Here is a 22,517-nt window from a genome sequence, read left to right as displayed (position 1 = left end):
CCCAGCCCCCACCGTGTGGGCAGGGTCAGTGATCTGGGTCAGGAGACCCAGGCCCCTTCAGGCCCCTGAGCCCTGGGACTCATGGATTCACCACCCACTGCACAGGCAGGCACAATGACCTGGGTCAGAAGACCCAGGTCCCATTGGACCCCCTACCCTCAGGGCTCATGGACTCAACACCCACCACGCAGGTGGGCCTTAACCTGGACCAGGAGAATCAGACAAATCTGGACTCCAGCCCCCTGGGGCTCTTGAATTGAGCAACCACTACACAGGCAGGCCTAAACGCCTGGGTCCCCATCCCCAGGGCTCATGGATCAGATACCCACCACACAGGTGAGCCCTAGAACCTGGGTCAGCAGACCCAGGGCCTACCGGATGCCCCACATGAGACCCAAGCTCCACAAGACTCCATACCCCTGGGGCTCAGCACCTACCACACAGACAGCTCAAGACCCCGAGCCATGCTGGACCCCCACCCCCATCCCCGGGGCTCATAGACCTGGAGCCCAACATACAGATGAGTCCAGTGACCTTGACCAAGAGATCCAGGCCCAGCTGTAACCCCCAACCCTGGGGCTCACGAATCTAGTACCCACCATGCAGGCAGGCTCAAGGCCTGAGCCATGTTACCTAGGACCTACCAGACCCCCACCCCTGGGGCTCACAGACCTGGCACCTAACACAAAGGTGGGTCCAGGGACTTGAACCAGCAGATCCAAGCTCATTGAATCCAATAGCCACCTTACTGGTGGGCCCAAGGGCCCCTCCCTCCCTGAGGCTCATAGACTCAACACCCACTACCCCCATACTGACAGACTAACATGGCTCATCTTTCCTCGGCATCCACCAGTGTGTGCTTCAGCCTAGTTCCATCCAAACTGTGCCCAGTTACAGCTTGTGCTGGTTGGTGCTGCAGCCTAGCCTTGCCCAATCGGCCCCTAATTCCAGCTCAAGTGTGAACTGGCTGATGATGTGGCCCGACTCGGCCCCTCCTGCACCCCATCCCAGTTCTCAGATCTGCCAGTGGTTGTTATGAACTTGCCCGGCCTGGCCCACCCCCTGACCTAACCCACATGTATGCCAGCGGGTACTGTTACCTGGTCTGTTTTGGGCTGCTCCTTGCCTTAGTTCTTGCGCTTACCTGCATAGATTGCAACCTGACAAAGGAGTTCACCAAGCTCCTCTATCTCATCTCCTCCCAGTGGCAGATCTTGCGCATACTGCTGGTGCGTCCCAGGTTGACTTTGTCTACCTGTTTGTCCTGGTAGAAACGGTGTCCTTGCCCAAATATCCTATACCGTTTCTGCTTCTTACTGTTGGGTATTGCAGCCCGGTCAAGCCTGGTCCATGCCCAGACACAGCTCTCACATGGTTCAGCAGGAGCCAAGACCTAGCCCAGCCTGGCTTACTCTCATGCTGCCTCTCATGAGTACCAGTGGGTGCTGGAGTCTAGCCCAGTCTGGCCCTCCCCAGACCCACGCCACACCCATGCCAAGGGAGGTTACCGCCATGTTCAGTCTAGGACAACACACCAGTTCTGGCTCTTGCATTCACCAGTGGGAATTCCAGCCCAACCGGGGCATCCCCTTAGCTCCCCAACCAGGTCTATTCCCAGTGACAGTTTTTGTGCATACCAATGGTGATTGCTCTTCAACGTGGCTGAGCCCACATATCCCCCTGAAAATGCTATCCCAGACCTGATTAACTTTTTTTTAACAACTTTGTGGCCCAGGTTCACAGTACCTGTTCCCTTTTCTGACACTCTGGTGGGTTTCATGCTGCAGCCATTCAACTAGAGTGGCCTTTTCCATGGAAGTTCCAGAGAACTCACTCCTCAGCTGGAGATGAACCCCAAGGACCCTGCTCATCCCCATCTGTGTCATCTTCCAGACTCCCTGTAAGCCCACATCCCAAGTTCCCAGAATGCATTGTCAGGCAACCTGTGGGCTTTTCCCAGCACCATTGGTGCCTGGGCTGCTCAACCCAGATCCCCCCCAGCCACAACTGTATGGCTAGGAGGGTCAAGCACCCGTGCCACAGTTCAGACTCCATCCACAACATAGCCTTAATGTTTAAGGTGTGAAGCAACCTTAGCTAAAAGGCCAGAGAAATTTTCAAATTTTAATTTGGCTTGGCACAGCAAACAACTGAATTACTTTTCCTTGTCTAGAATTTCTTATTATTTCCATCAAACCTTTCCATAACTTATGAGTTCAGTGCCATGAGGTTGAAACTATTTTTCTTCGAGGAAAAATTTTACATATATGACAAAATGGCATGAAGACCTAAAGGGATACAGTTTTAACCACTTTTGGCCTAATAGATCCCGATATAGGATCATTGGAAATTTGATCTGCTTATTAAACAAGTCAAAATATAACACATGTATTGGTAATGCTTCCATACACATTAACTCTACCAAGCTGCATCTTCTACATCCCAGGGAAACATTTGTGTGTAAATGCTGCTACCCAAGACATCAAGAAATGTACACTTTCAGGAGAAACCAAGTTGACAATTAGATGGGAAGGAGGATCTAAGCCAAGAAATGAATCCAGGAGAGTTCATCAAAATGTAGCAGTTTAGCTGCAATGGTTCCAACAGACCATTTTTGTCGCAAATGGTCCCAGCTAGAGACCATATGCTCAATGAAATATCTAATCCCAAAAGGAAAAATATTGTATGTTCTCTTTCATATAAAACAAACTGAAAGCAAAGTACAAGGTAATCGATGTATAGGTAAACATCTAGATACATATATTCTCACAGATGAACTTTCTAGGGAAAACTAGCATTCCAGGAGGTGAAGATATATTGCAATATGCATCCCTATTCTTGAATAAAAGGAGGACTCTCAATGAAACTGTTAAATATACACTTCAATATGATACTAGACTATCTACCACTATCTAAACCTACAAAGTCGTGATACACTTAAATAGCAGAATGATGTAGCTGTGACTGTTGCTGAAGGAAATACTGTTGTCATCATATAGGGAAAAACAGTTGCAGGGATAAGGAGAGAATAAAGGGAGTTAGAGCAGGAACTTCTCCATCTATAAAACTATATCATGGGTCAGGCACAGTAACTTAGTGGGTAAAGTCTTCCCCTTGCACATTCTGAGATCCCAGGTGGGTGCCGGTTTGTGTCCCAGAAGTGCCGCTTCCCATCCAGCTCCCTGCTTGTGGCCTGGGAAAGCACTGGAGGATGGCCCAGAGCCTTAGGATCTTGTACCCACATGGGAGACTCGGAAGAAGCTTCTGGTTCCTGGCTTCGAATAAGCTCAGCTCTGGCCCTTGTGGCCACTTGGGGAGAGAATCATCGGATGGAAGATCTTCCTCTCTATCTCTCCTCCTCTCTGTATATCTGACTTTCCAATAAAAATAAATAAATCTTTAAAAAAAACTGTATCATGAAAAAAATTTAAAACTAGCTTTTTTGAAAAGAGAGCAATGCTAGAAATTGGAGTGCCAATCATAATGAAAGAGACATGGCAGAAAAGCAACAGAGAGGGGATAGTAAACTGAGGTAAATAAGTAGAAAAAGTGTTGCTTTCCTGGCTAGATTTAAAGGATCAAAGCCAGGTTTTGTCAAAGATTCCCCACTACTTCAGTCATATTCAGACTGCCAAAAAGGTTGTGTATAGAGTAGACAGATGGAATGACACTGCACCTCCTAGTATTCCTTGAGATCAGATTTATATAGTATCAATTGACTGTAAACTCCTTGAAAGCAAGAGATATCTGCACCACCACATCTACTGAAGTATCATTCACAATAACCAACACATGAAATTAACCCAGGTGTCCATCAACAAATGAACACCTAAAGAACATATTGTATATAAATAAAATAGTATATTATTCAGCCATAAAGAATGAAATCATGTTATTTGTAGAAAAAAAGGATGTAACTAGAAGACATTGTGTTAAATGAAATAAGTTAGGCATAGCAAGACAAAACATGTGTGTTCTCACATATATGTAGAAGTTAAAAAAATCATGTCATCAAAGTAAAGAGTAGAATAGTGATCACAAGAGGCTATAAAGGGTAAAGAGAACAGAGAGAGGTGGATAAGAGATATTATTATACAGTTAGAGATGAAGAGTTCATTGAAGGTACTCAACAACACTGAAATGCTAACACCTGAGAAGATGGAAGTGTTAATTATCCTGAGTTGATCATTTCACATTGTATACATAGATGAATTATAATGCTGTGCTCCATAAATAAGCATAAGTATGCGACTTAAATAATAAAATAAAATCAGGCTAAATAGCCCAAGGGAAAAAGCTTAGAGATTCACAGTTCTTAGTCATCCCTTTCCATTGTCTTAGTTCAATAACTCATCGTCTCTCCTGTCATTTCTTTTAAGACTTAAGAACAGGGACCATGTTTATTTTTCTCTTGCTTGTATGTCTAGTGACTACCTAGCAGAGTACTTGACACATTCTAAGCCTCAATACATTTTTGTGGACTAAATGGATAAAATAAAGTGAGGATGCGGCAGCAAAATATTTTTAGATAACTTATTGCCATTCAGTAAAAATAGAATCAGTTTTTTTCAAGGATGCAGCTTTATCTAATCACAACCTACAAAGCACACATTTTGCCCAAGAATTAAACATCATGTATGTTGGTCAAGGCAAAGCTGGCTCAAATAACAAAAATATCCAAATACTTAATGCAATAGAAACATATTTCTTGTTTACCTAACAGTTCACTGCATGAATTTTTGATCAGCAGATGATTTTTCAGATAGAAACAATAAGGACCTTGAATAATATGACTCTTCCATTTCAAACACACTCAATTCCAAGGTCACTATGGTTGAAAGCACAAAAGGGAAAATAAAGAATGGACAGCTGCTACTAAAATCGACATAAATCACATCTGTTATTGTCCATTCATTACATATTGGTCACATGACGCCTCCTAGATGTGGGGATGCTTGTAAACATAAAACCAGTGATAACCCCATTAGAGATGGATTATATTAATCTCTTGGTAATGAATTAGCCATCTTTGACACACCATATAAGCTGGTAAGCTGATTCTGCATATCCACTTGATCTAATTAACTGAACTTTAACCTTTAGACAATTTAAAAATAATTTTAATTTCAGAAATTGGCTACACAATTCAACTACATCAGAAGTGTAGGAATGTTTTTTGGTGCTGAATGTCCCTGAGGAGCTTAGCTAGAAATGGAACCAACACCCAGATTAGCTCGAGGTGCCAATTGGCTCAACTCTCCTAGTTTGCTCTGAATCTCCTTGCTGGAAAACTAGATTAAAACATCAAAGTAGTTATTTTCCGATGTGGACTTTCGACCTCAGGACTTCAAATCTTTCCTCTGTGAAATCTAATGCCCAAGTGGCAGCTCGGTTAAGACAAAGAACCTGCATCTAAAACATATCCCCAGAAAGTTGCAATGGCACAGATTCATCGCCATCAGAATTTTGCCACCTGAACACACATGCAAAAAATATTGCTTGGGTATATTTATGTCAATCTTCTAAACTATCATAAAAAAAAAACCTCTGGGAGTGCAGACATTTAATCAATCTGGAATGGAATGGCTTTGGGGGACAGCATGTCTTTGGGTCTATTTCTATTCAAAGTCTGAGTGCTTCAAGTACCTGGCTAGCCTGATGGATTAGGCACTGAACCCTGAGGCTCTTGAGGTCAATGATTTACTGCAGCTGAAAGCTGTGAAATGCCATTCCGCTGAGAGGGCCATGCAACACTGTTGATAGAATTAGCAGACACTTGAACATGCTTTTTAGCACCAGCTGCAAGGCCCTCTAGAGGTGGTCGCCATATCCAGATGTAAGCTTCCTAGAAACGACCATCAGACCCTCAGCAACAGTCAGAATAACTAGGCCTTCCTAAGTACATGTGATACACAGGAAAGCTAGCAGGAAATAGTGAAACCAATGGAAACCCTATTGTAGCTTCCCACTCCTCCTATCATCCGTGAATGAAGGATGGTTAAAGAGGAAGAAAGAAATAGAAAAAGAATTATCAATCTATACTCAATAACCACTTCTAACTCTCTCGGAGTCATTGAAACAAAAAAAAAAAAGCCAAAACCCATTCTCTAGCCTTTCCTTGCTCAAGTGGATCTAGCTCATCAACAGAGGCTTGAATCATGAATACAAGAGTGTCACTCCTGCTGTGTGCCACTAGCATCTGCTCTTGCAGCTGTACAAGAAATCCATGCCAACCCATTCCACCTCCTGCTAGGCTATTTTGACACTAGAAGGAACAGCTAGTCCTCACAGTAGCATTCCCGGTCCTTTAATTCAGCCTTGCTTCCAGCTTTGAATTCCTTAGAGTACCCTTGACTGAAACCTATTCTGCACTTTCCCAGCTTCATCACATGGTCTCTCTCTCTCTCTCTCTCTCTCTCTCTCTCTCTCTCTCTCTCTTATACTTCCTCACCCCATTCAACCCCAACTGCAATTCTTAACCTGCCTTCAAAATCATGCAGTATATTCTGGGGTTACTACACCTGCCACTGAGATACCAACTGGCTAAGATCTTTACTGAAAACAGAGAAGGGAAGTGATCATCTCTAATCAGTACATACAGTATCTCATTGAGCAGTTACCAGCCCGACTGCCATCATTTTTCCCATTTCTGCCCCATCCTTGTTTGCAATGTGCCACTAAACCAGGTTGAAGCACCGCTTTTACAAAATAAACAGATGCCAATTCATCACTGCATTAATAATTTATCTACCACTGCATAACAAATGATTCACATTTTTAACATATCACATACTACACGTATCACAATTCTACAGGTCTCAACTACAGCTCAGCTACTTGGTTCTGGCTCAGGTACTCTCAGAAGACTCAAGTGTAGGCCAAGGCTGTAGTTGTACAACGGGTGTTGGAGAGCCCATATTTTCGTCTATTGGGAGGCTTTAGTTCCTTTACCATATGAGCCGCTTCATAGGGCTGCTCACATGTATGAAAGCTATATTCTTTCTGAGCAAATGGATAAAAGAAAGATCCCAAAATGAAAGCCACAGTTGTATCATAGCTGAATCTTCGAAGTGACATCCAATCAGGTTTCTTTTATTTATTTATTTTATTTATTTGAATGGCAGAGGGCGGGGAGAGAAAGAGAGCGAGATCTTCCATCTGCTGCATCATTCCCCAAATGATCGCAGTGGCTAGAGCTGAGCTAATCCAAAACCAAGAGCCAGAAGCCTCTCCTGGGTCTCCCACATGGGTGCAGGGTCCAAGAACCTGAGAGCCATCTCTATTGTTTTCCCAGTCCATTAGCAGAGAACTGGATTGGAAGTAGAGCAGCCGGGACACAAACCAGCACCCCATACGGGATGCCAGCACTCTTTGTGAGGATTAGTCTGATACACCGTAGTGCTGGCCCAGATATTTCATTACTTCTGATTATTAGAAGCAAGTCACTAATACTAGCCCACAATAAAGGAGAAGGGAATTCGGATTTATCTTTTTTTAAAAGAGGGAGTATCAGACAGTCCGAGTACATACTAGAACTACTATAGACACCAAACACCTCTGGAAGATTCTGCCTCTCCAGACCTAGTCTAAAGAGAACTCCGTGGGTTCTCCTGATCAACAGCTGAGGTTAGGCTATATCTGTAATTCTTTTAGACTTGAAAGAGTGGTTTTAATTTTACTATTAGATGTGGTAAATGTACACAATGAAATACTATTCAGCAGCAAAAAGAAATTGTGCCATATATGGTAACAGATGAATCTAAAGAACACTACGTTAATTCAAATAAGCTAGAACAGAAGATAAATACTAAATGCTTAACAAATAGGAAATGCCAATTGCCCTAATTTGATTATTACAGATTGTACTCATTATCAGATTTCAGCACCATACCCCCAAAATATATATAATTATTATATGTCAATTAGCAAGAGAAAAATAATTTTAATAATAATGTTGCTATTGATATCAGTAATAGTCTATTTTTAAAATTTATTTCTTTATATTGGATGTGGATGCCTTCATTTGTTTCAGGTAAATTATTTATTTTCCCTTTGATGTCTTCTATAACCCATTGTTCATTTAGCAGTATATTGTTCAGTCTCCAAGTACTTGCATATCTTCTACAGTATTCTGATTTGAACAAATGGACGTAATTGATATCTACAGAACCTTTCATGCTACAGATGCAGAATACACTTCTTTTTTATAAGCACATGGATTTTTTTCTAGGACTGATCACATTATAGGCCACAAAACAACCCTCAGTAAATTTTTTTTAAAAATTGAAATCATACCCTGCAGCTTCTCAGAATATCATGGAGTGAAACTGTATGCCAGTAAGTCAAAATATCCCGGAAGATATTAGTAATAATCTATTAATGTCATGTGTATTTGGTACATATTTATAAGTGTGTTCCTATTACCTTGCCTCTTTTATTTAATACAACTTCAATTTTAAAATTCCACATATCTGTATTGCTATATACATAAGTGTTAATAACTGTGGAACAGTTCATCACATTGGCATGTCACAGTATTGTTTAGCCACCTGTCCCTTGCTCTTAGTGAGTTCCAATTTTTAACAGGTACGATAGAACTCCCCTGAACACTTGTACAATCACTCTCCTTCATTGTAAGGTTACAAATTAATGTCTTTTGTCCTAACATTCTTTCAATATAAATGCTTTGAGAACATTTCAGGGGTTTTGAGTGCAATTTATACCTTCTCAAATCTATAGATTCTAGAAGTTTTACAATGAAAGTAACAAAAATATACAACCCATGGAAATATTAGGCACAGACACTGTGGCGACAGTTGAAATAGTGATGAAAAATAACTGAAACAACTTGCATAAGACCAATAGCTTCTAAACTATATGATCCATGTGTTGAGAAAGAGTAGTGATGTCTATGTTTAGACTTGAGTTCTTCCTGTGGTGGTATTTGCTCTTGCTCTAGAGAGGGAATTTTCCATACAAAAAAAAAAAATCTGTGCATATTCTATCATTTAAAGCAACAAAATCCTAGCATGATTTTCTGTGTAATCTTGAATAGGTCATTATACATTGGCAGTATATGTTGAATTGTTTTATCTGTAAAACGAGAATGGTGGCTTTACTCACAACGTAGGGTTGTAATGAAAAAAATTATACTTCTAAAACTCTGAGAATAATTCCTAGTGCATAGTAAACACTGCAGAACTGTTTGTGAAATCAATAAAGTGTAAGTATTTGTTACAAAAGAAGTATTTGTTACAAGAGAACATATAAAGAAAATTAATGCAAATGCATTTAAAACTGCCAAGAAAACTATTTTGCTTGGAAATGTATGCCTTACATACACACAAGCTAAAAAGCATAAGATGACATAAAGACTTTCCACACTCAAAAAATCCCTCATTTTTTAGTTCCTTGTAATCATCAGGCTTGAGGCTTTGGCTTAGTAGATATTTGGAGGTGGAAGTGATTAGCTATGTCAACGTTCTAATGGGGTATAGATCTGATTTTAAGCACATACATTAGGTCTGTTCTGCAGTGAGTAAGCCTGAGAAAAGTGTTGTTGCATAGTGGGTAAAGCTGTTGATTAGCATACCCACATCCCAGTTGGGAGTGCCTGCTTTGAGTCCTGACTGGTCCATGCTTCCCCATACCGCTTCCAGCTATTGCACCTGGAAGGCAGCACATCATGGCCTCACTAATCGGGTTCCTGTTACCCAAGTGGGAGATCTGGACGAGGTCTTGGCTCCTGGCTTCAGCCTGGTCCAGATCTAAGTGTTGCAACCATTTGGGAATTGAACCAGCAGATAGAAAATTTGTTTTTACCTCTCTCTCTCTCTCTCTCTCTCTCTCTCTGTAACTCTGCCTTTCAAATAAACAACAAAAATAAAATAAAATCTTTAAATAATAATACTAATAGGTGAAATAAATACTTTATTTGGTTTTAAAATGCTTCAAATGCATGTACCTCACCTCAAGATTATTCTTCTTGCAGATATAAGCTTTGGGGGCTCTGGTGGAAAGTCCTCATTTATTCCAAGAGGTATTTCTTCCTTTCCCCTAAAAAGAGTTTTCCCCTCTTGAAAAAAAAAAAATCTGTTACATCTCCATCTCGTGCCACTACCAAAATAAATACCAGATGGATTAAAGATTAAAATATAAAGGAAAAGTAGTTTAAAAATAGTAGAGAATATATGTGCATGTAACATAATCTCAGTGTGATGAGTCTTCTCAAGCACAATTTCAACGGCAGAAAATCCAGTAGAAAAAACTGACTAACTTTAAACAAACATGAAATATTCCATAAATAAAATGTAAAATTAAAAGACAAGCTTGGAAAAAATATCTAAAATATGGACATCAAATAGTTAATATCCTCAATATACAGTGAGTTCATAAAAAAATCAATAATAGGAGCAGGCCTAGTGACTTAGCCTAACAGTTAATATGCCCATGTCACACATCAGAGTATTTCGGTTTGACTCCTGGGTCCAGTTCCTGACTTTAGCTTCCTGCCAAGGCATACCCTAGGAGGAAGGAGCAATACAATTCCTTACTCCTGGCTCCCAAACCAGCCCAGTCTTAATTGGTGCAGTCTTTTTCAAGTGAACCAGTGGGTGGGAGCTCACTCTCTTTCTGTTTCTCTGCCTCTCAAATGATTTTAAAATATATATATATGGGGTCGGCACTGTAGCACAGCACGTTGATCCTCTGCCTGTGCTGCTGGTCTCCCATATGGTCCTGGTTCATGTCTCAGCTGCTCCACTTCCTATCCAGCTCCCTGCTAATGGCTTGGAAAAGCATTGGAGGATGGCCCGAGTCCTTAGGCCCCTGCATCCACTTGGTAATCTCAGAAAAAGCTCCTAGCTCCTGGCTCCTGGCTTTGGATCAGCTCAGCTCTAGCCATTAAGGCCATTTGGGGAGTGAACCAATGGATGGAAGATAGCTCTCTCTCTCTCTCCCTGTACTGTTACTCTCCCTTTAAAATATAATAATAATAGTAATATTCAATAGCAAAAAGTAACCCAACAGAAAAATAATGAAAGAATTTAAATAAATTTTCACAAAAGAAGAAATTATTATAAGAAATGTGACCCTCCCTTACAATCACAAAATTGTAGATCAGAGAAGTGTTAAAATACAGTTTTTCATGTATGAAGTCAGAAAACATACTTATCTATTTTGTGAGACTGGAAGAACCAGGTACCCTCCTATGCTGTCCTGCTAGTGGTGGTAACCATCAGTTCTGAAGGACTAGAAATAAGTGAGAAGCAAAAGCTTTTACAACATGCATGCACCTACTGACCCAACATTTTCACTTCTAAGAGAAATTCTCAGAAGATAATTAGAAGCACTGGGAACAAAGATGTTTTCACGCTATTTCAAAAGACAGGAACTTTTCTTTATTTACATATATTTTATTTAGTTAACAGGCAGAGTTAGAGATGAAGAAATATAAATAAAAATTCAGAAATATAAAGATAGAGATGATAGAGATAGATGGAGATAAAAAGAGACAGAAATCTTGGACAAGATGATTCCTATCCCAAATGGCCATGATAGCCAGGACTGACTAAGCCTGAACTCAGAAGCCTGGAATTCTAGTCTGTTCTCCCGTATGGCTGGCAGAGGCCCAAGCATGTAGGCCATTCTCCACTGCTTTCCCAGGCACATTAGCAGAGAGTTGTATTAGAAGTGGAGCAGCGAGGGCCCAGCGCGATGGCCTAGAGGCTAAAGTCCTCACCTTGAATGCGCCCCGGGATTCCATATGGGCGCCGGTTCTAATCCCAGCAGCCCCGCTTCCCATCCAGCTACCTGTTTGTGGCCTGGGAAAGCAGTCGAGGATGGCCCAATGCTTTGGGACCCTGCACCCGCGTGGGAGACCCAGAAGAAGCTCCTGGCTCCTGGCTTCGGATCAGCTCAGCTTCGACCGTTGTGGTCACTTGGGGAGTGAATCATCGGACGGAAGAACTTTCTCTCTGTCTCTCCTTCTCTCTGTATATCTGACTTTGCAATAAAAATGAAATAAATCTTTGAAAAAAAAAAAAAGAAGTGGAGCAGTTGGATGTTCCTTTATAAGATATTGATGATGCAAGTCACAGCTTAACTCACTATGCCACCATACCGGCCTTAAGTTTGGGAACGTCCTTAGCTACAATACAGCCAAATTATGAAAGATTTCACACACCATTACCATTACATAGATGATATGGATGAAGAAATGGAACACACACACATATTTATATGTAATATATATGTGTTTTATATATATATATATATATATATATATTACACTCTCAGACTAAAACCAAACATGATTACAAATCAGAATTTAGTAGAAGAGCATCCCTTTTGAGGCCCTTACCTAAAACTGTTCATGTTTTTCCTTTGTTCAAAGTTTAACATCCTTCACCTTTAGGATCTGTCTCATCCATGCCTCACACACAGCTTTGTAGTATCTCACATTCCTCCTTTCTTGTCGCCTTAGCAAGATGGGGGTCAGCCAACACTTTTTGCAAATGGATAGGGAGCAAATATTTTAGATTTTGCAAAGGAGCCTGTGGTTTTGGTGTGGACTATTTAATTCTAGTGCAATTCAACTCTGAAGTTGTAGCCCCAAGGCAGACATAGACCATGGATAAACAACTGGGCCTGACTTTATTTTGATAAAACTCATTTACAAACACCAGAAATGCTCCAGCAGCTCACAGTTTGGCCATGTCAGTCCTAGACCAGCCACATCCCTTGCAGCAGCGACTGCTATCACATCTGTTTAAATGGATCTTGCTTCCTCAACCTTCCTTCCCCTTCCCGCTCCCCCCTCCCACATCACTCACCTCCTGCATCTACCCTCCTCCTAGTCACCTTTCTAAGTCTCAGCTCCAATGCCACTTCCTTGGGAGAACCTTACTCTGTGTCTACACAAGGATGGAGCCCTGTCTCATACACTTTGAAAAGCACAGTGTGCTTTTTGCTGGCAATATTTCGAACAAATTTTCACTGCAAATTTGATGTTGTGGTAATGCAAAAATCCTCATTAGACACAGAGCCCCTTGGAGACAAGAACCATGACTTGGTCATTTATTGCTTTATTCCCAAAGCTTTCAAAGGGGCCAGTAAGTTCTTGCTGAATGAATGAATGACATACATCAGACAGTTATCTTTGAGCAGTTGGATTATAGGTCATCCTTGTTTTTCTCTTCTGCGGTTTAGTGTTTCTGGTGTTTTGTTTGCTTGCATTGTACTCATGTTGCTCTTGTAATTAGGGAGGAAAAGTAAAAATTGAAAAACTTTGAAGCAGCATAAAAACAATACATCAATAATGTGAAATTAAGATGGAGGAATAAAAACCCTTTCACTGGGAAAGTGTTTGGTCTAGTGTAGTACTAAAGGTGCCCTGCCTCCAGCCTGGAGTGTATGCATTCCAGTTCTGGCTCTGCTCCTGATCCAGTTTCCTGCTGATGCACACTCTGGGAATCAAGGTTGATGCTCCAAACAGTTGATCTCTACAACTCATGTGAGGAACCTAAATGGAACTCTCATGTCCATCTTCAGCCCAAGCTAGTTCCAGTTATTGTGGACACCTAAGAATTGAACTGACTCAAAGAATATTGCATTCTCTCTCTCTCTCTCCCTCCCTCTCTCTCTCTCTCTCTCTCTCTCTCTCTCTCTCTTTCTCTCCCTCCCTCCTTCCTCCCTCCCTCCCTCCCCCTTCCCTTTCAAATATATTCTAAAAGCACATTTTGAGTAAATGCATGATTATAACAGGAAGAGTTTATGCTGGCATAGTAGGGTAATAAGTTAAGCCACCGCCTGTGGTGCTGGAATCCACATGGTTGCTGGTTGGAGTCCCAGCTGCTCCACTTCCAATCCAGGCACCTACTAATGTGCTAGATAAAGTGGTGGAGTATGATCCAAGTGCTTGGGCCCCTGCACCTACTTGCAAAAACAGAAAGAAATCCAAGGCCCCTGACTGCAGCTTGGTTCAGCTCTGGCCACTGCACCAACTGAGGAGTGAACCAGTGGATAGAAGATATCTCCCCCCGCCCCACATCTCTTTTAAATAAATAAATCTTAAGAAAGAATGGAATGAATTCATCTGGTCTCTCCCTCGGGAGTAGTGTTCTGTTAAAGGAGAAAGGAAGGAAAATAGCAGGTGATGTGAGAAGAATGTGCAGAGACAGGAAAGTAGGAGGTCACGTGTGCTCCTGTATTGTTGCATCAACAACTAAGCAGAGAATTGTGAGGCTCAAAGTTTCAGGAAGGGGAGCAGAGATAAAAAGCACAGAGGAGGGTTGGTAATAAACTTCTGTTCAATTCCCCCCTCCTGCTCCCCCTACCTCCTTCTTCATCTTGCTTCTGAACGTGTGCAAAATGTCAAAGCTCCAAGAGTTTCCCGGATGTGCTCTCTAAAGAATCTGAGATAGCGTACATTTCAAATCAAAACTGGAAAGTTCTGGTTTCCTGGGGTTCTGTGGAGACATGTGGCCCTACCTGGACAACACATCAAATGCAGTCCATCTCCAGAAAGCACCAATGATGATCAAGCTGCTTTTTCAAAGTGCACCAAGATGGCTGAGATGCTTTTTCATGTAGACTGTCTGCAGTTCCCTCTCAGCCCCCTAAATTTCAGTTCTTGCTCCTTATCTACCAAAAAGGCCCACTCCTCAGCTAGGAATGCGCCAAACATTTTGACCAACTACTTATCTGCACAACCACAAAATCAATATCATCAGTTATGGGCAAACAATTTCCCTTGGCAAGCAGAGACAGCCTAATTACTTAATCTGACAGTTTATGAATGGTTCAAGCCAACCAAAAGCATAATGGATATTGATAACCACTGGCAGGTTGGACATTTGATGCATATAGCATTGCTGGAAATTACTTACATCAAGGGTTGCAACTGACCGTAGACTAAATTGTCCAATCTCCGTGGCTTTCATTAAGCAGTTCTATCAACTTGATAAAGTGGCAAGCCTGAAAGTTAGCCCATTAACTATAGCTCTGGGAAAAAAAAAAGGTGGGGGGAGGCTAACAGGATAGAGGATATTTCCAGTATTTATGTTTCAAATCAACGTAAAAATAAATCTCCTCAGTAAAATTGAATTCTGGGTGCTCGGGACAGTTTCCCTGCCCCCCATCTCTGCTTGTACAATCTGGGAAGCCAGAACTAGACTGAGACATTGTGTGGAAATGACTGGGACTTGGAAGGAGCTGCCAATGGTGTGGAGTTCACTGTTCCACGCTCGTCAAAGCCTGATGATCACTCACTGCTTTCTTCTAGAGAAAAAGCTGAACCTCATCCAAGGCAGGCATCACTTCCTCATCCCCCATCCTCTTTATACCCCGTGATGGGCTAACACATGGACAGAAACGGCAGCTTCCCAAGGCCCCACTGGTGGATCCCTGAATGTAGAGCCTGCAGTTTCCTTTGAATGGTCAGTATTTTGAAGAAATCCAGTACCCTGGGAGTCTGCCCCTACATCTTTTCACCACGGTCATTAATAAACCCACTTCCATATGATCAGTGGAAGCAGAGAGTCAAATCTTCAAGATTAAACTGGACCAGAGGTTTAAAAGAATGTGAAATGACTTATTAAAGTAAAATAGAGTAACACAAAGACTGAGCTCCAGAACAACAAGAACAACGCTGTCCAAAAGAAACCCTCTTTCCTTAGGGAGGTGGAGAGGCTGACAGTAATAGCAGCAAAGCCCCAAGAAGGCTGATGATAACGGGTGCCATAAACTTAAACTGAAATAACGGGTGCAGCCAGTGCAGATGGAGAACAAACAATGGATAGAAAAGATATTGAGCAAGAATCAAGGGTCTCAGTCATGAACAGAGAAGGCAGTTTTGAGGAATTCAAGATTGCGATACTAACGCACAGTGCTTCAAATAAAATAAAATGGGTAAATATTGCAAATTGCTTAAACCAGTGTTTGCTACATAGTAACAGCAACACAGGTGCTTGCTGGGATCATTTGCATCCTCCCAGGAAACGTGCAAGTGTGCAATGCCAGACTAGCCAAAATGTTGCAGAAGAAATCCCATAATCAACAGGGAATAACCAATGTCTGTGATTTTAACCCTCTTCTGCCCGTACACACACACACACACACACACACACACACACACACACAGCGCTCAGGACTGGGCTGTTGCTAATATATCAATAACTAGTGTCTATATCCCCGCACCTTGAACTAAGTTCTGTTTCCTGCTATTTCATTCAACTCCCCTAGGAACCCTGAAAGGGAGGCCAAAGTTAGGTGCTGGATCTTCCAATAAATCAGTGCTTTAGCCAACTGCTGCTCCAGCTCTGTGCGGGAAAAAACTATGCCTTTTTGTCCTTAACATTATCCCATGGAATGTAGCACTCAAAACACAGTTTCAGGTGGGGAGATTGGCAGAGGAGCAGAGTTAAAACTACTGGCTCTGGAACCAAACAACCTGGACTTCAAGCCTAACCCCACCACTATATGATCTAGAGAGCTTAGTTCACCTCTCTAAGTGTCAGATATCCCATCTGTAAAATGGAAGCAATAACAATCCTTTCTTTAGAATGTTGTTGGGAGGATCAAACAGTTAATGTGCATTCATCCCTTAGCACAGGGTCTGGCCTCATGATCAAGAAAGAAAAAAATATATAGTCACTATTCATAGACTGAGGCTCCCTACCTAAAAAAAAATCAGAAAGACCCCAAAATCCACAAGTTGTGGAGTACCAGCAAAATTTCAGAAATGAACATTCTACACCCAATCTCATGTGACAGATCACAAATGCAGGCGTTCAAAAAATATTGTATAAAACTACCCTCCTATTATGTGTATATATGAATCATCAATAAAATTCATGTTTTAACTTGGGTTTCATCATATATATATATATATATATATATATATATATATATATATATATGCAAATATTCCAAAGTCAAAAGGTCAAAACAGCTCTGAAACAGTATTTGGTGACAAGCATTTTGGGTGGTGGGCACTCAGTGTGTTTGAGTATATTCTCGTTGAATGACCCACAACAATTAGAAAGGAGTTTTAAGTAGTGAAGGCCAGAGTTAACGAATCCAAAATCATGGGGATCTGTTTTCCTCACAATAGAAAAAAGAAGAAACAGTACATGGGGTGCACAGAAAGAGACTGACACAGCTACAAACACAGTTCCAGGGAAGAAGCAAAGAGCTCTGAGGTTGAAGAGGGAAAGGCGTGAGGGGACAAGAGGAGAAAGGCCCAAAATAGAATACAGAAACCCGTTGGTTGGCCTGGAAACCTGAAAACTCCAAAACCAGCTCTTCTGAATATTATTTTCTGATTCCAAAATGTGAGCCCAATTATGTTAGGATCAAAAAATTCTGGCATGCGCTGCAAACAGCTGGGCTCTTGCTATAAATTCCCTGCTGTGACCGAAGCATAATGAAGTTGAGACTTTTTCATGTGCATTCTTTTTTAACCCACAAGAGAAAAATATAGCTCTAGAAAGTGAAGAAATGCAACTGCCCCGTTAAACTCTATTTAAATTTATTTAAAATCCAGAAATAGCAAGCCCTTGCCAGTCAAAGCTAAATGACTTTTCAGGCATCAGGGCCATGCCAACCATATACAGGCTCAGGACACAGAAGACCAGAAATGATCACTCCCCTCCTCCGAAACCTGGACCACTTACCTGCCCTTTGGGGACAACTCTCTGAAGAGTCCTGTGAATAACCTACCTGTGTGATTAGCTAGGCCTGGCAAGCAGGTAAAAGCAGCAAGGAAAACACACCTTGCTCTCAGCTCCGTGGGATCGCTTGGCAGCTGCTGAGATAAAATTGTTGAATGCATGCTTACTTACACCTGGTTTCTTTCTCATCACAAATGAAGCATTGAGAAGTCACAAAGTGCAGAGATCTGACCTGGCATCTGGAGCAGACAGAATGGTGATATATGGAGTCAAAAATGGCTACTCATCACAGTAGTGCCTTGGCAATGGAAAGGGTTTGATCACGTGGGCCATTTCAAACCAACAGGCTAAATTGAAGGTCTGCTTTGTCCACTCAAAAATAGTCATCCAGAGCTGGCATTATAGAATAGTGTGTTAAACTGTTGCCTGTGATGCCAGCATCCCTGATGAACTCTGGTTCCTGTCCTGGTTATTCCACTTCCAATTAAGCTCCCTGCTTATGACAGGGGAAAGCAGCAGAAGATGGCTCAACTGTTCCCATGGTAGACGTGGAAGAAGGTCTAGGCTCCTGGCATAAACCTGGCAGGGCCCCAGCCATGTAGCCACCTAGGCTAGTAAACCAGGAAATGGAAAATTCTCTCTCACTTTCAAATTTTAAAATAATAATAATAAATCTACAAAACAAAAATGAGCTTTAAAAACATGCATGTTACCCAACAACATACCAAACAGTTTTTTATCATTTCACAGTGATTTCTGAGCTTTAGAACTGTTTCCCCCCAAATGAACAGTTTAATGTGACAACTAAGACAGCATCCTCAGACCAGGGAATCTTGATTCTCTATATCACTCTCATTTACATGAGTCTTGGGATAGACATTTAAGGAAACCTTGGAAGCTTTGGTAAATGCCTCTCTGTGAATTCAAGGAAGCCAGGTGACAGTAACACTTTCAGAGGCCTGAAATAAACCCTTGCTCTGCTGCCAGTCCCTACAGTCTGCTTAGGAGGGCAGGAAGGGTGAGGATCCCCGTGTGAAGAAGGACTGTGCCCAGAGGGGCCTGCACCCATGTGTGTGTAGGCTGATGTGGGTGACAGACTGAGCCAGACCCTGCATTGGCTGGCACACACAGGAATCCAGTCTGGGGTCACCTCAGATTAGGTCTCTTTGGAGACCCCCTGAACTAGGCCGCTGGACTCCAAACTCCAACCACAAGGAAAGTCACAGGATCTCTGGCCTGGTGGTGGAGTGCATGTGTCAGAATTGTGCGTTCTCAGTTGCTGAGTCCTGTGCAATGGATACACAAATGCACATGGGGGACATGGTAGCCCATTAGGGCCTACAGGGGACTTCTAATCGCATGGAAGGTAGAACAAAACTGACAACACTCCTGGCTGAGCTTCAACAGCAGATATCTGGACAAATTAAGACCCTGAGGTGGACTCTATCAGCCAATGGACCTTGAAAGAATTTTCTCAGCTTTGGAGCAACAAAACCAATAGCATTTCACAACTATTGAAAGCACTTAAGCTGTACCCTTAGCACATGCTCCACACGGGGGATCCTAGGATGACATCGAGCAGCTGTGACAGATCCTCAGGTGCTGATGTGGTAGTATTGCTGGGAGAGGCCCTCTCCCCCTAAATTCCCCTTCCCCCAGATACAGCAATAGAGAGAATAGAAAGGAAGATTGGAAGCAGTTGTCTCATCCACTTTGCCCCATTGCTTAACCATTCCCACACTAATCGGTGATACGCAGGGGTATGCATCCTTCTCAACTATGTAAGCATCATTAAAAATAAAATAAACCTATTTCTAAAAACACACACATACACAAGAAGGATAACATATGCACTATCAATAAACATTTGGATATTCAGGCACTTTGAACTGTTATTGGGTATATAAACTGTTTTTTCCCTGTCAAATAAATAAATGTTAAGAGGACAAATATGTATTCTACTAATCTTAGTATGCTTAGTATATAAGTATACATGGATTTCATGTTTTTATACCAAAATGAACTTATCTTTGAAGTAAAAGAGAATGAGAGAGATTTTATTTATTTGAAAGGCGGAGTCACACACACAGATCGAGAGAGATAGAGAGAGAGAGAGAGGTCTTCCATCCACAACAAAATGATGTTCATAACTGAGTAGCGGCCAGTACATATCCAGGAGCTAAGAAACACATCCGGGTTTCCCATGTGGATGGCAGAAGCCCAAGAACTTGAGTCATCTTTCATGCCTCCCAGACACGTTAGCAGGGAGTTGAATGAGAATTGGAGTTGCTAGGAAAGAAACCTGGGCTCTGATAAAAATTGCTAGAATTGTAAGCTGCAACTTAACTTTTCAGAATGCAACGCTAGCACTCATCCGCTTTTTTTTGGGGGGTGGGGGGGAACCAACAGAAACAAATATTTGTTTTATTGACATACCAGGCTTGGTCCCTATTTAACAACCAAGCCTGATAATAGCACCATGGCTAGATTAGCTGGCTTTTCCAAGCCATCATTTTACAATTTATTAAGCAAACAAGGGATCAAATGTGTCTCCTCCCTCCACCTGATGTGTTCTTTATACACACACTGCTAGTAAGTTCTGTGTGGAACAGCTGAAAACATTCTAGCCTTAAAGATGAGCTCATGAACTCAGTTTAAATTTCACCAATTAAATTAGGTCAAATGCAAGTACTCAAATGAGTAGTTGCCCAATCAGAGCCCATAATTTGTACGCCCTAAGCCCCACCCCATTCCCAAACTTTAAAAAAAAATCCACTTTGATTCAATTATTGAAAACCTACATTTAACAAAGTGAAAGGACTTATTTCCATTTCCCAAACTCTCAATCCCAGGTTTCCAAAGAAAAACCTACCTAAGGAATACATACCTAAATCATATTGGAAAAATTAAAAAGCTGCATAGTTATGAATAAAATTTGTCCCACTAAACCAGGTTTCATACAATTACAACTGGTTCTGTAATACACTCTAGAAATGGGACAAAATTTCGAATAGAAAAGCTGTAAGAAAGTATGCTAATTAGAAGTAGCAAATTTCAAGAGGGTATGAGAAAAAACTAATGCCAACTAGATATTCCCCTTTATATTACAAAGATAATTTTTGATAAAAATATATACATTTTTACAAATACATGTACAAGTTTTAAAAATTTTTCTATATTTTAACTAATTTCTGAACTTTCACAGTCAAGTATTCTTGCCATTACTAGACTAACAAACTTAGAATCATTCAAACAAAGCCAAATGGAACAGGCATGGAATTCTTAACTGGGACTTTCTGTTCTTTAAGAAGCACACCCAGGGCACGGGAGAGCGGGAGCATCCCCTCACACACTTCGACAGCACTGAGCTGTCTTGTTATACTTCTATTACATGTAACCGAAATTCATTCTGCACAGGTCACAGGCATTGTTAGTGCTTTCTTTCAACACTACAGGAAATTAACATATTCACTGGGCAGATTTAATGAATTCTGATGAGACTGGCAAGCTGTCACTAACCGGTTCTCAACAGGGAAGATCAGGTCCTTCCACTCTGCCCCGCTCACTCCATCTACAAGTTCTCCCGGCTCCCCCGTTTGCTGTCTTCTGTCAGACAGTGAGTCTTCAGGGACACGACTTTCCCATGTGTTTATTCATGGAAGTGTGTCCTTTTTGGTGGCTGGAATTGGTTAAGGGTCAACTACTGCACTTGGAAGGCTATCTTATCAGATATGCCAAACCCCCGCTCCTACTCCAGCCACACCTGCAAAGGCCAGCAGCACGTTTCTGATGCCGCCTTCTAGGTCCTCTACGTGGAAGAACTCCACAAACCCATCCCAGCCTCTTTGTTTGACTAGCCAGTCCCGTTTCGTCCTGACCAACACATCGGTGATACTTTCCGCTAAGGGTTCAATACAACTTTCTTGATTTATGCTCTTTAAGTGTTTGGCTACAAAAGCCCCGAAAGAAATGAGAGTCACAATCCGGCCCCAGTTGGTCACGCCGTCGCTGAACACGTGAACCATCACTCGCGACAGAGATTTCACATCGTTTTCGTTTTCGATGTCCAGTTTCCGCAACATGCCTTGGAAGGCCGTCTCATGGTTGCGCTGCACGCCGTCCCCCACCCGCCGCAGGGTCTCCAGCGCCTTCCGGCTGGTCGCGCCCGCCCGGCCCAGGGGCTTGGCGTCCTTGGCGCCGGTGGCCTGCTCCCGGAGCTAGTGAGCGATAATGTCCCAGCGACTGCCGGTACAACTCGTCCTCCCCCTCTTCCTCCTCGTCCGCGGGAGGCGGCGTCGAGGGCAGGGAGCCGTCCGTGCTAGGGGCCTTACTGGCCTCCCCCACCAGCTCCAGCGGGGGGGGGGAAGGACGGGCGGCCGCTTGCCCAGAGGCTGGGCTCGTAGCCGTACAGCTCCTCCTCGGGCGACATGATGGTGGCGCCGGCTTCCATCCTCATGCGCTTTTTAAATGAAAATGAACAGTAGAGCTTATTTGAGGACCAGCTTGGTTGACAGGGGTTCTTAAACATGTGCTCTCTCTTACTCCTTCAATAGCTCTCTGTGTCCATCACCCGCCCTGTACTTCTCTGCCTGCCTTCAAAGGAAGAAAATTTTCCTTTGAAGAGAAAACTACTCGATGCATGTTGGCTGTGGCAGGTAAGATATTTGCTGGCAGTCCAATGCCCCTCATCATTGTAGAGCCTATTTCCAGTCCAGGCTCTGTTCCCAATCACAGCTTCCTGCAGATACACACCATGGAAAACAACAGGTTGATGGTGTAGGTACTTGAGTCACTGCACATAACCAGGAGACCTGGATTAAGCTCCTGGAGCCTAGCTTCAGCCTG

The 22,517-nt window shown here is 42.4% G+C and overlaps 1 pseudogene; it reads right to left on the bottom strand.

The window, feature by feature from the left end:
* Positions 1 to 21,295: 21,295 nt before the first annotated feature.
* On the bottom strand, positions 21,296 to 22,128 carry LOC101524643 (induced myeloid leukemia cell differentiation protein Mcl-1 homolog; annotated as a pseudogene).
* Positions 22,129 to 22,517: the final 389 nt, after the last annotated feature.

The sequence above is a fragment of the Ochotona princeps genome, chromosome X (assembly GCF_030435755.1).
Source record: "Ochotona princeps isolate mOchPri1 chromosome X, mOchPri1.hap1, whole genome shotgun sequence".
Classification (NCBI taxonomy): domain Eukaryota; kingdom Metazoa; phylum Chordata; class Mammalia; order Lagomorpha; family Ochotonidae; genus Ochotona; species Ochotona princeps.
This window is presented reverse-complemented; position numbering and strand designations above follow the sequence as displayed.